The 8373-nt window shown below is 41.6% G+C and overlaps 1 protein-coding gene across 1 annotated transcript in view; it reads right to left on the reverse strand.

Moving 5' to 3' along the window:
* Positions 1–3857, reverse strand: part of AMER3 (APC membrane recruitment protein 3) — a 40702-nt gene extending 36845 nt beyond the window's left edge. The window contains exon 1 of the mRNA XM_068145395.1: positions 3783–3857. The gene's annotated coding sequence lies outside the window, so the exon portion shown is untranslated. The remainder of the gene's footprint in view (positions 1–3782) is intronic.
* Between the last annotated feature and the right edge of the window lie 4516 nt (positions 3858–8373).

Genomic DNA, 8373 nt, shown 5'->3' on the forward strand with positions numbered 1-8373 from the left:
AGAACAGATTAAAGTGCTCTATGGGTAAGTTATCTTCCAGTGGTTATATACAGCTAATAAAGATCCTGTGAAAAATTATTCTAGGCATTTAAAAAACGGTAGATTTGCTCTGGGATTTCTTGACTCATGCACTCAGCTGCACTGTTGCCTGTCTCTGCTCACTTTTAATTATTCTCCTCTTGGACTTGCAGTGTATCTCTTCTTCCACAGGGATAAAGGGTGTAGGAGGGACTGGTTTCCACCTTTGCAAAGGAAATCTGTTTTGCAATTTTAATCGCAGTAACGAACAGAAACCTGTGAAAACTAGCAGTCAGTGTACCAAGGGTAGCTTCTGTTTTCAAGAGGCTCTAGATGTTTTCTTTGATAATGACTTGACCTCTTTTTAAAATATCTGTGAAATTGCTTATGGAACACACGTTTAATTAGAGGATATCCTTAAATCTTAAACTGGGCTACAGTTTAATTGTCATTTACTGTGATCTTCGATGTAGGAGTGCTGAGACTTCCCATTTACAGTAAATAGTACTTTTATCTGTCTTGATCATGTGAGCTGCTCGCTTTTAGGATTTCACAATTAGGTCCTAATTTTGGGCTTATGCTGTAATGGTAATAAGGTTTTGATTTAAATGTGTATAATATTGCTCATAAAGCACAGAGATATTCGTGCTCAAACAAATGCCATCTGTGCAGGGTGTCTGACAGACTTTTCATAAAAACAGGAGGTTTTGCTGTGTCTGTGATTCATCTAAAAGCAAATTAAAGATTTGGAATGTAAAGGTGAACAGATTCCTGTGGGCTGAGGAGATTTGGGTTTAGGACAGTCAAAGCAATTGCTTTTAGTTCTGAGTTATGAGAACCTGAACAAGACTGAGTTAGGTAACTATTCTGGTTGGTAAGAGGCATATTCAGGTGGCCTAAATTCTATCTAAGTCTAGATCAACAGACAAGGTGGCCAAAGAGATGTGCAGTCGGCTAGACTGGATATTCATTAGGAAGCAGGGGGAAGATGTGTAGAGGGAGGATTCAAACAGTCCAAGTGTTGCCTCTGTCATGTGGGTCAGAGAAGAGAGGTGTCACACTTGTCTCTCTACACATGGTCCCCAGAGCTTTGTGGCAGGCTAAGCTGTCTACAATTTTTCCTCTCTGGACAAATGGGTCAAGACTTGCTTTGGGTTTTGGGTTGGTGACTAAATTGTTATATCTTACTTGCTTAATTCACAGTGGAAAGGTTTGTTTAGGTTGTCTTCAAAGAAAAGGTACAGTAGGTTGTGCTTTGTGTCAGTAGCTAAGATAGCAGACCTCGTGCATGTAACTCTAGGAAGATCATCCTACTGGGAAAGTAGAAGTATCTGCTTCAGTGAGGTTTCCTGGACAGAAATAATAGTATTATGAAGAGGAAATTTAGATGAAATTACTGGCTTTGGCAAGTTTGGCTCAATATTACTTTTGCTTAAGTAGGAAAAAATATAATTAAGGTTCATTTATTTCAAAATCTTATCAGCTGTCTGGCTGACACTTCCTTGTTGGATGTGTAATTTATATAAGATTGTCTGTCTTGGAGATAGAAATATGCAAAAGACAGGATACAGTTGTTTTGCAGAGGAAATAGAAGTGCTCTTTCTGCCTCTTTACATTTAGATCATTGTTAAAATTGGCAGGTTATGCAGACAATGCCAAGCAAAATTCCACATGCTACTTGGAGTCTTAATTTCACTTCTCTCCAAGTGGTTTTTCTTTTATTAAATGAGTTGATAAACATTGCATATTCTTTTAGTTTTGTTGGATTTTTGTTGTTGTTGTTTTTACTTAGAAAGAAGGAAAAAACCCCCACAAAACCTCTCCTTGGAATGCTTTTATGGTTTAGGATACAAGTTTGGGGTGGAGTCCACAATACCTTTTCCACAAATTGGCTTCATATCAATCAGACTTTTAAGTTCCTGAGTATTGGAGTTACCTTTGAAAATGTTATGCTTGCCTTCCTAACAAAAGTGGTAGCATAATTACATTTCCTGAAAATATATATATCTGGTTTGGGCATTTGGCCATGTATTATGCTTTTAGTGCATGCACTTTAAGGTAAAATGTTTTTTTAAAGCAGGAACTGTGTAATGAGATAGGGGGAAAGGACAGAGAGCTGCAGAAGGCTTTCCCTTCCAATGCCTAGTTAACCTCAGGAGGATTTTTGCTGGTCCTAAAATGCAAAATCAAGTAAGCATAAGGTGGCAGAACCATGGCTACTTTTAAAGTCAGTGGAAAATACTAATTTTTAATGCTCAGGATCTAATCAATTTGCAATGCATAAAGAACAGCTGGTGCTCTGAGGAAAGCATGTGTGTGTGTGGGGGGGGAGTATTTTTTGGAATAAGACTCTTTATTTATGGTCAAAAACTGCCTATCTCAGATGATCAAAGCTAATAATGGAAACACTAATAATCAGGAGTACCTATTCCATTTTATTAATTGGATTTTCAATTATAAAGCAATAAAATGCTTCCCTGCTAGAGAGTGGTGATATCCTGCCTGCAGTTATTGGAACCCTGGTTTTAGTAAGCAAACAAACATTACAGTTCTTATGCTGAAAATTAAGGAGGCTTTTAAAGCAGGGCTCATCTTCTCACTTAAACTGATTACCCTGCTAGTGTTTCATCTCCATTAGAAAAGAGAAAAGAGCAGGGTGGAAAGGATGGAGAATGCAATCAGGGACAGTCACGATTCAGGAAACAGAAGAGTGTTTATTTTTAAAGACGCCTGTGTGACACACAAACCTGCATTGAGATCATGCCTCTTGTTGGGAGTACTCCTCTCATCATCGTTCATGGCTGTATCTTATCATTCCCCTTAATCATTTCTCTCTCTTTAGTAAAGCGGCATGACTAATTATTTGCATAGACATTTAGGTCAGGCAGTAGCTTTCTCATGAAGATCCAGCAAAAGCACATTGGTGTGTTTTTCTTCTACCTGAGTTCTGCTGAGCACACACACACACACAAAATCTTACACTCCCCAGCAGAATACAAGAAGAATGTTCAGTTAAATGATAATCTTATTAGCAACATGCTATAGGGAAGCCTGACTCTTCCTTTAAGCCCTGCCAACTGTTCCGTGGAGCTCAGGATTTTTCATAGTAAAATTAAGCACATTTCTACTCCCAGCATACTGTCCTGCTGTGTGCCAACAGGAGGGGTCCCTGGAGGAACAGCAGCATCCCACCCGTGAGAGGCACCCCAGCCCTGTGTGTGGTGGTGTGGCGGGAGGCTGCAACCATGACAAAAGGAGGCTCCTTCTCTGACAAAACCTCTGCACCTCTCATTCAGTTTTCTTCTGTACCTGAGACCGAGAGAAATGGAACTGCTTGAAATGTGCCAATTATACTGTGTAAAAGGGCAGCATAAACTCCCGCACAGGGAGCTGTGGAATCATCACTCTATTGCTAGGAGAAGGCAGCTGAGGAGAAATTTCTGCTATGTACATGAGGAGGAAACATGGCATTTTTCACTTGCCCTGACCGGCAGCCTGTTGGTACCAGACAGCAAAGTGTTAATGCTGCCAGCTTTGGCTGTTCCCAGCAAGGTATTGCTTTAAATGGCAATAGGATGTGCATTTATATAGATACAGGCACACGTTTGTCAGCTGTAGAGAAAAAAATAAGTGAAAAACAATGCTTCAGAAATGAGCAGTCATCCCAAAATAACAGTCCCTTGGAGTCGCTCTGAGTGTCAGAGCAAAGGAAATGCCACTGCACCAGAGTAAAGAATAAGGCAGATCACAAAAATCTTACTCACCATCTTTTATCACTGAGCAGAAATCCTCTGTTTCCTAGTCTTGCTACTGAGGCTGATCTTTATGCAGAGGCTTCTGTGATGCTTTTCGGATTCTGAGGGGCTGGACCACTGCTGCTCTCCACTGTTACTCTCCACCCCCTGTCTTTTTCTCCTCCTTCATCCCCACCCCCTCATTTCTCCTGCTTGTAGCTTTTTCGTACCTTGCATAGATTCTAGGCTTGCATATGTGACTTGAAAGATGCTTAGTTCAGCCATCTGCTTGATGCCATGGAAATCCCTCCATTGCTAAGGAATAAAAGCTCAGAAGGTAAGCTTGGGAGTCCTGAGCCAGCATTTTAGTTCCTCTCTGTATGACTGCTTATTAAATAGGAAGGAACACATCCAAATTCATTTTACTTCTCGCATATTTTTTGTTTCTGACTAGGATTCAGGAAAAGGAGTCCTAACATGTTCTTAGGTTAGCAGTGTATGTGGATTATTGGACTGTGCTGCTTGCTGCAGGGCTTTTGTTAATGCTGAAGTCAGAGGGGATTTCTGTGGGAGCAAAGTGGTGTGAAGTGAGAGAGTGAATACTTCTGCTGCCCAAAGTTAGAGTGCTTGGTATTAGCCTCATATTGCCTTCAACAAACACGATTTACCATATTCTCCTGACATTCAGTCTAGCTTCTGCTTCCACATCAAGTGAAGTTGACATCTGATCTCACATCATTCTTTGTTATGTAGATGAGCTTGTTACCATTGCAAACACCAGAGTGGTAATGTCACAAAAGTGTGAAGCTGGCATCCTTGCTTCAGCCCTCTCCCCTTGAAGGGCTTCCAGCCTCTCATTGGAGTCCTTTACAGCAGCCTCTCACACACATCTTCTCCTTCCTGCTTGTTGGAACACCTTTGTTGGGGGTGTAATAGGAACCTCTTAAAAGCAGAAGAGTATGCTATGAAGCAGTGGCTTAATCAACTTCAGTAGCTCTCCTGTGAGCTGTAGTTCAGAGCTGTATCCAGGTTAAAGCAATATTTTTTCTACAGAATGACATATCTGTGGGCACTTTACCCTTCTGATGTAGGGGCTAACATCATGGTGGCTCTAAGGTACTGAACAAGCAGCTCTCAGATGACTGAGTGAGACAGAGCAAGATTATACAGGTCTAGTCTGTGCAGGTATTTAGAAAATCCTTCAACTCTGTATGAACTGAAGATGAACTTTTGCTCACAACTGGAGCCAGTGCATCAGTCAGAGTGCTGATCTCTTCTGTCCCAGCAGGACATCAGACAGGGAACAAAAGCCTTAACCTGCTGCTGGTTCTCATCTTCTTTTTCACAGTGTGCTTTAGCTGAACCTTGGAGATAGAGGAGGGAAGGAGTTTAAACTTTTGTGCTGTCTAAGCTTCTAAAGCTGAAAAACCAGCCAGTTTGCCTTAGAGGAGGCAGAACAGAGTGTTCCTGCTCTGAGTGCCAGCCACTAAGCCACCCAGATGTCCCCAGTGGTAGAGACTGGAAAGTTACATCATGCAAAACACCCTGTGTTCAGTCAAGCCTGCAAAAAGTAGAAAGCCTTTGTGTGACTTCACCAAAAGACTGGTGGGAGGAAAGAACAGGTTGTGGGTGAATCATAGTAGCTCTGGCAAGTAGATTAAGACCAATCATGGGAGACAACACATTAATTAAAATTAATTTTACTCTGCATGAAATATTTGTATCAATATAGGAAGAAACTGTTCTTCATGCTGAGTATTTGAAGCCACCAAGTTTTCAGGTAGTACTTGGTCTGCAGTGATGTCACTTTTGACAGCCTCCAGTCTGTGCACTCTGTTTTGGAAAGAGGGTCACTTGTGCTACTGCTCCAAGGCTAGTGACTAGTGTTAATACTGTCTGAGCAATCCTAGCAAAAGTAGGGGGCTAGTTGTTTTTGGAGGTACCTTTAATGCCTACACTTCAGAGTTCAGAAACTCAGCTTAGAAATTGCGTGCATGACTAATTTTCAACTAAAAAGGTGTACCCAAACATGCCAGGTGGAGAAGGAAATAGATGATAGAGAGCACTTAAAATTGCATTTGATGCCTACTTCATGTTCAACCCAAGGTTGGTAAGACAGGTTGTCCCCAAAGATCTAGAGAAGAGATTTGGCCAGGAGAAGCTCTTGGCTTCAGTAGTGTTTCAGGTGGTTCCTGTACTTACTGTCTGTAGGATAGGCTCTGGCTGCTCCTCAGGAACTGAGAAAGCTTTCCTCTACATGTCCCTGTTCTAACAAGTGGCACCTATTGTTTCTTTACTGGAGGAATTAGAAAAGATCAAATTAGACCTTGTTAAAACATCCAAATTAGTTGACAGTAAAGCAGCCTTTGCAATGCAAGATCTCCAAGATTTAGGATATTCACTTTAGGATGTCCATATGAACCAACCTTTCCATCTGTAGGGCTTTTTATTTCCCTTCAAGAGAAATCCAGTGGCCACCCATAGCCATAGCTATCCATAAGCTATAGTCTTTCATACACATAGCCTGCAGCGGCCTAAATCCCAATCTCATTGCATGCACTGATAAACATACAGTGTGACAGCAGCTGAACCATGGTAGTGTTTATGCCTTGCAATAGAGGTTTTTTTCCCTTCTAGATAGTTCTCAATTTGTAGTTCCTTGAACTACTCTTTTCTGCTGTCATTTCATTTCAGGCTATTTCACTATGACTGTTGATCAGCTTGGTTCCAAATGTTGGCTCATCCTCACTGATTAGTTCTAACTAATTCAGTCTGTCCAGAATTATTTTGGGCATCAGTGGGCATAAAAGTTAAGAGAAATCAGAAAAACTGTAAATAAGTGGCATATGGCACAGCTGCCATCTGCCTTGCAGAAGCACACAGCCCTTGACATGGGGAGTAAGAAGAGGGCCCTTAAGAAAAGCAGGGCTAAGGAGTATACAGTCACTAGCATGGCAAGAGTAGGACAGCAGGGAGCCTTGGTATCCAGTGAGGAGGACTGGGGAAAGGAGGAGGGAAAACTGCATAAGGGGCAGTATGGAAACACAGGGAGTGAGTTTTTAGATGAAGTAGGCTCATCCTGTTAGAACTTGGAAGCCTGCATCTCCCCAGTGTGGGCAGCAAATGTTTAAACAGAGTGAAGATAAACTGCATGACCAACTCACAAAAAGCAAACTTCTCTTTTTCATTTTCTGTCATGGAAGAATGTAGCAGATTCTTTAACCCTGAGGCTCAGAACAGAACTGTTGGCTGAGATAGCTCTATTTGTTTCCAAGGAATTACTTACAGAATGAATTTGACCCAGGCTATTTCCTGCCAGCGAACTAAGGAAGAGTCTAACATCCCCAGTCCAGTTGAGCTTTCTGCTAACATCTGCTTAAGCTTAATTATTTATGGATTCTTATCAGTATTTCTTGGGTTTGTGTGTCAAAGAGAATTGGTAATGGGATATGGAGCTTTTTCTCTCCAGATTGCTAGCAGAAGATGACCATAGGTTGAAAGGAACAATTATTGCTACTTAAGTGACTGCTTCCCAGGTCTTCCATTAAGTTAACCGGTTACACTCTATCCAGTTACTTGGTTGGTTAGTCTCTGCTGCAAAAGTTAGGATTGTGAACATCAGAATTTAGCAAAGGAAATAGAAAGATTTTTATCCACAGGTTTCTGTAAGTGATTCCACCTCAACAACATATGCCTGTCTTGTCTGTGGGACATTGTTGTTGCCCTGTTTGCTACCAAGGGGATGAGATAGAGCTGGTAGGGCTGTGAGAGCCCCTTGCATTACTGGTATTAAAAAGCTTGGCTGTCCTGCAAGCTAGCACTTGGAATGCCAATGATGATGCCCTCAAGGGCAGGAAGAAGTGCCAAGTACCTCCAAGGTGGGACTGTTCAGTTCTCAGTATTGTTGTTCTGGGGACCTTGGATGACTGATGGTGAACTGCTTGTTGCTTAGAAGGAGAAGGAAAAGGGATTTTAAGGAAAAAAGAAAATGGTGAGGACATTTCTCCTGCAGCTCTTGTTAGAATAGTGGCTGTTCTTTAAACAAAAGGCTCTCAGATAATAAATGCTTACCTATAAAATCAAGGTGGGAAAAATGAGCTGTGTTAAATGCTGTGAGGAACTAGTCTAGAAGAGTTGTCTCACCAAATCATGAAGAACTCAAATGCTCTAGAGACCAGAGTCATGAATTGGGAGGAAAATTATGCCTCAGGGACCTGGCTATAGAAATGTTTAGATACTAGGCACATTTTCATGAGGTTTTCCATTCCAGGTGTCATAGACACCTGTACAGATGAGGCAAGAACACCTCCATTTTATTGAACTGCTGCTGTCACTAAGAGATGCTCCCTGTCCCAAAGCCGAAACAATCACTCAGCATAAAGCATGAGGGGTGACAAAATTCTCTATTCCACAGGCATCTCAGTGCAACCTATCAGCAAAATTTTTCCAGCTTCTGCTGAGGAAGATGCTATTGTGATGACTGGAGAATTAACTCCCTCTCAGCCAAACCAAATACAGGAGGAAAGGAAACATCTTGGCTGAGTGTGTAATTGGTGGGACCTCAAGGCAAAAGAGCATTACAACCAGTTTGCTACCTGCAACACATAGCCCTTTGCTGGAT

Source organism: Melanerpes formicivorus, unplaced genomic scaffold (assembly GCF_026170545.1).
Source record: "Melanerpes formicivorus ecotype bairdi unplaced genomic scaffold, bMelFor1.0.p_v2 SCAF_12, whole genome shotgun sequence".
Classification (NCBI taxonomy): Eukaryota; Metazoa; Chordata; class Aves; order Piciformes; family Picidae; genus Melanerpes; species Melanerpes formicivorus.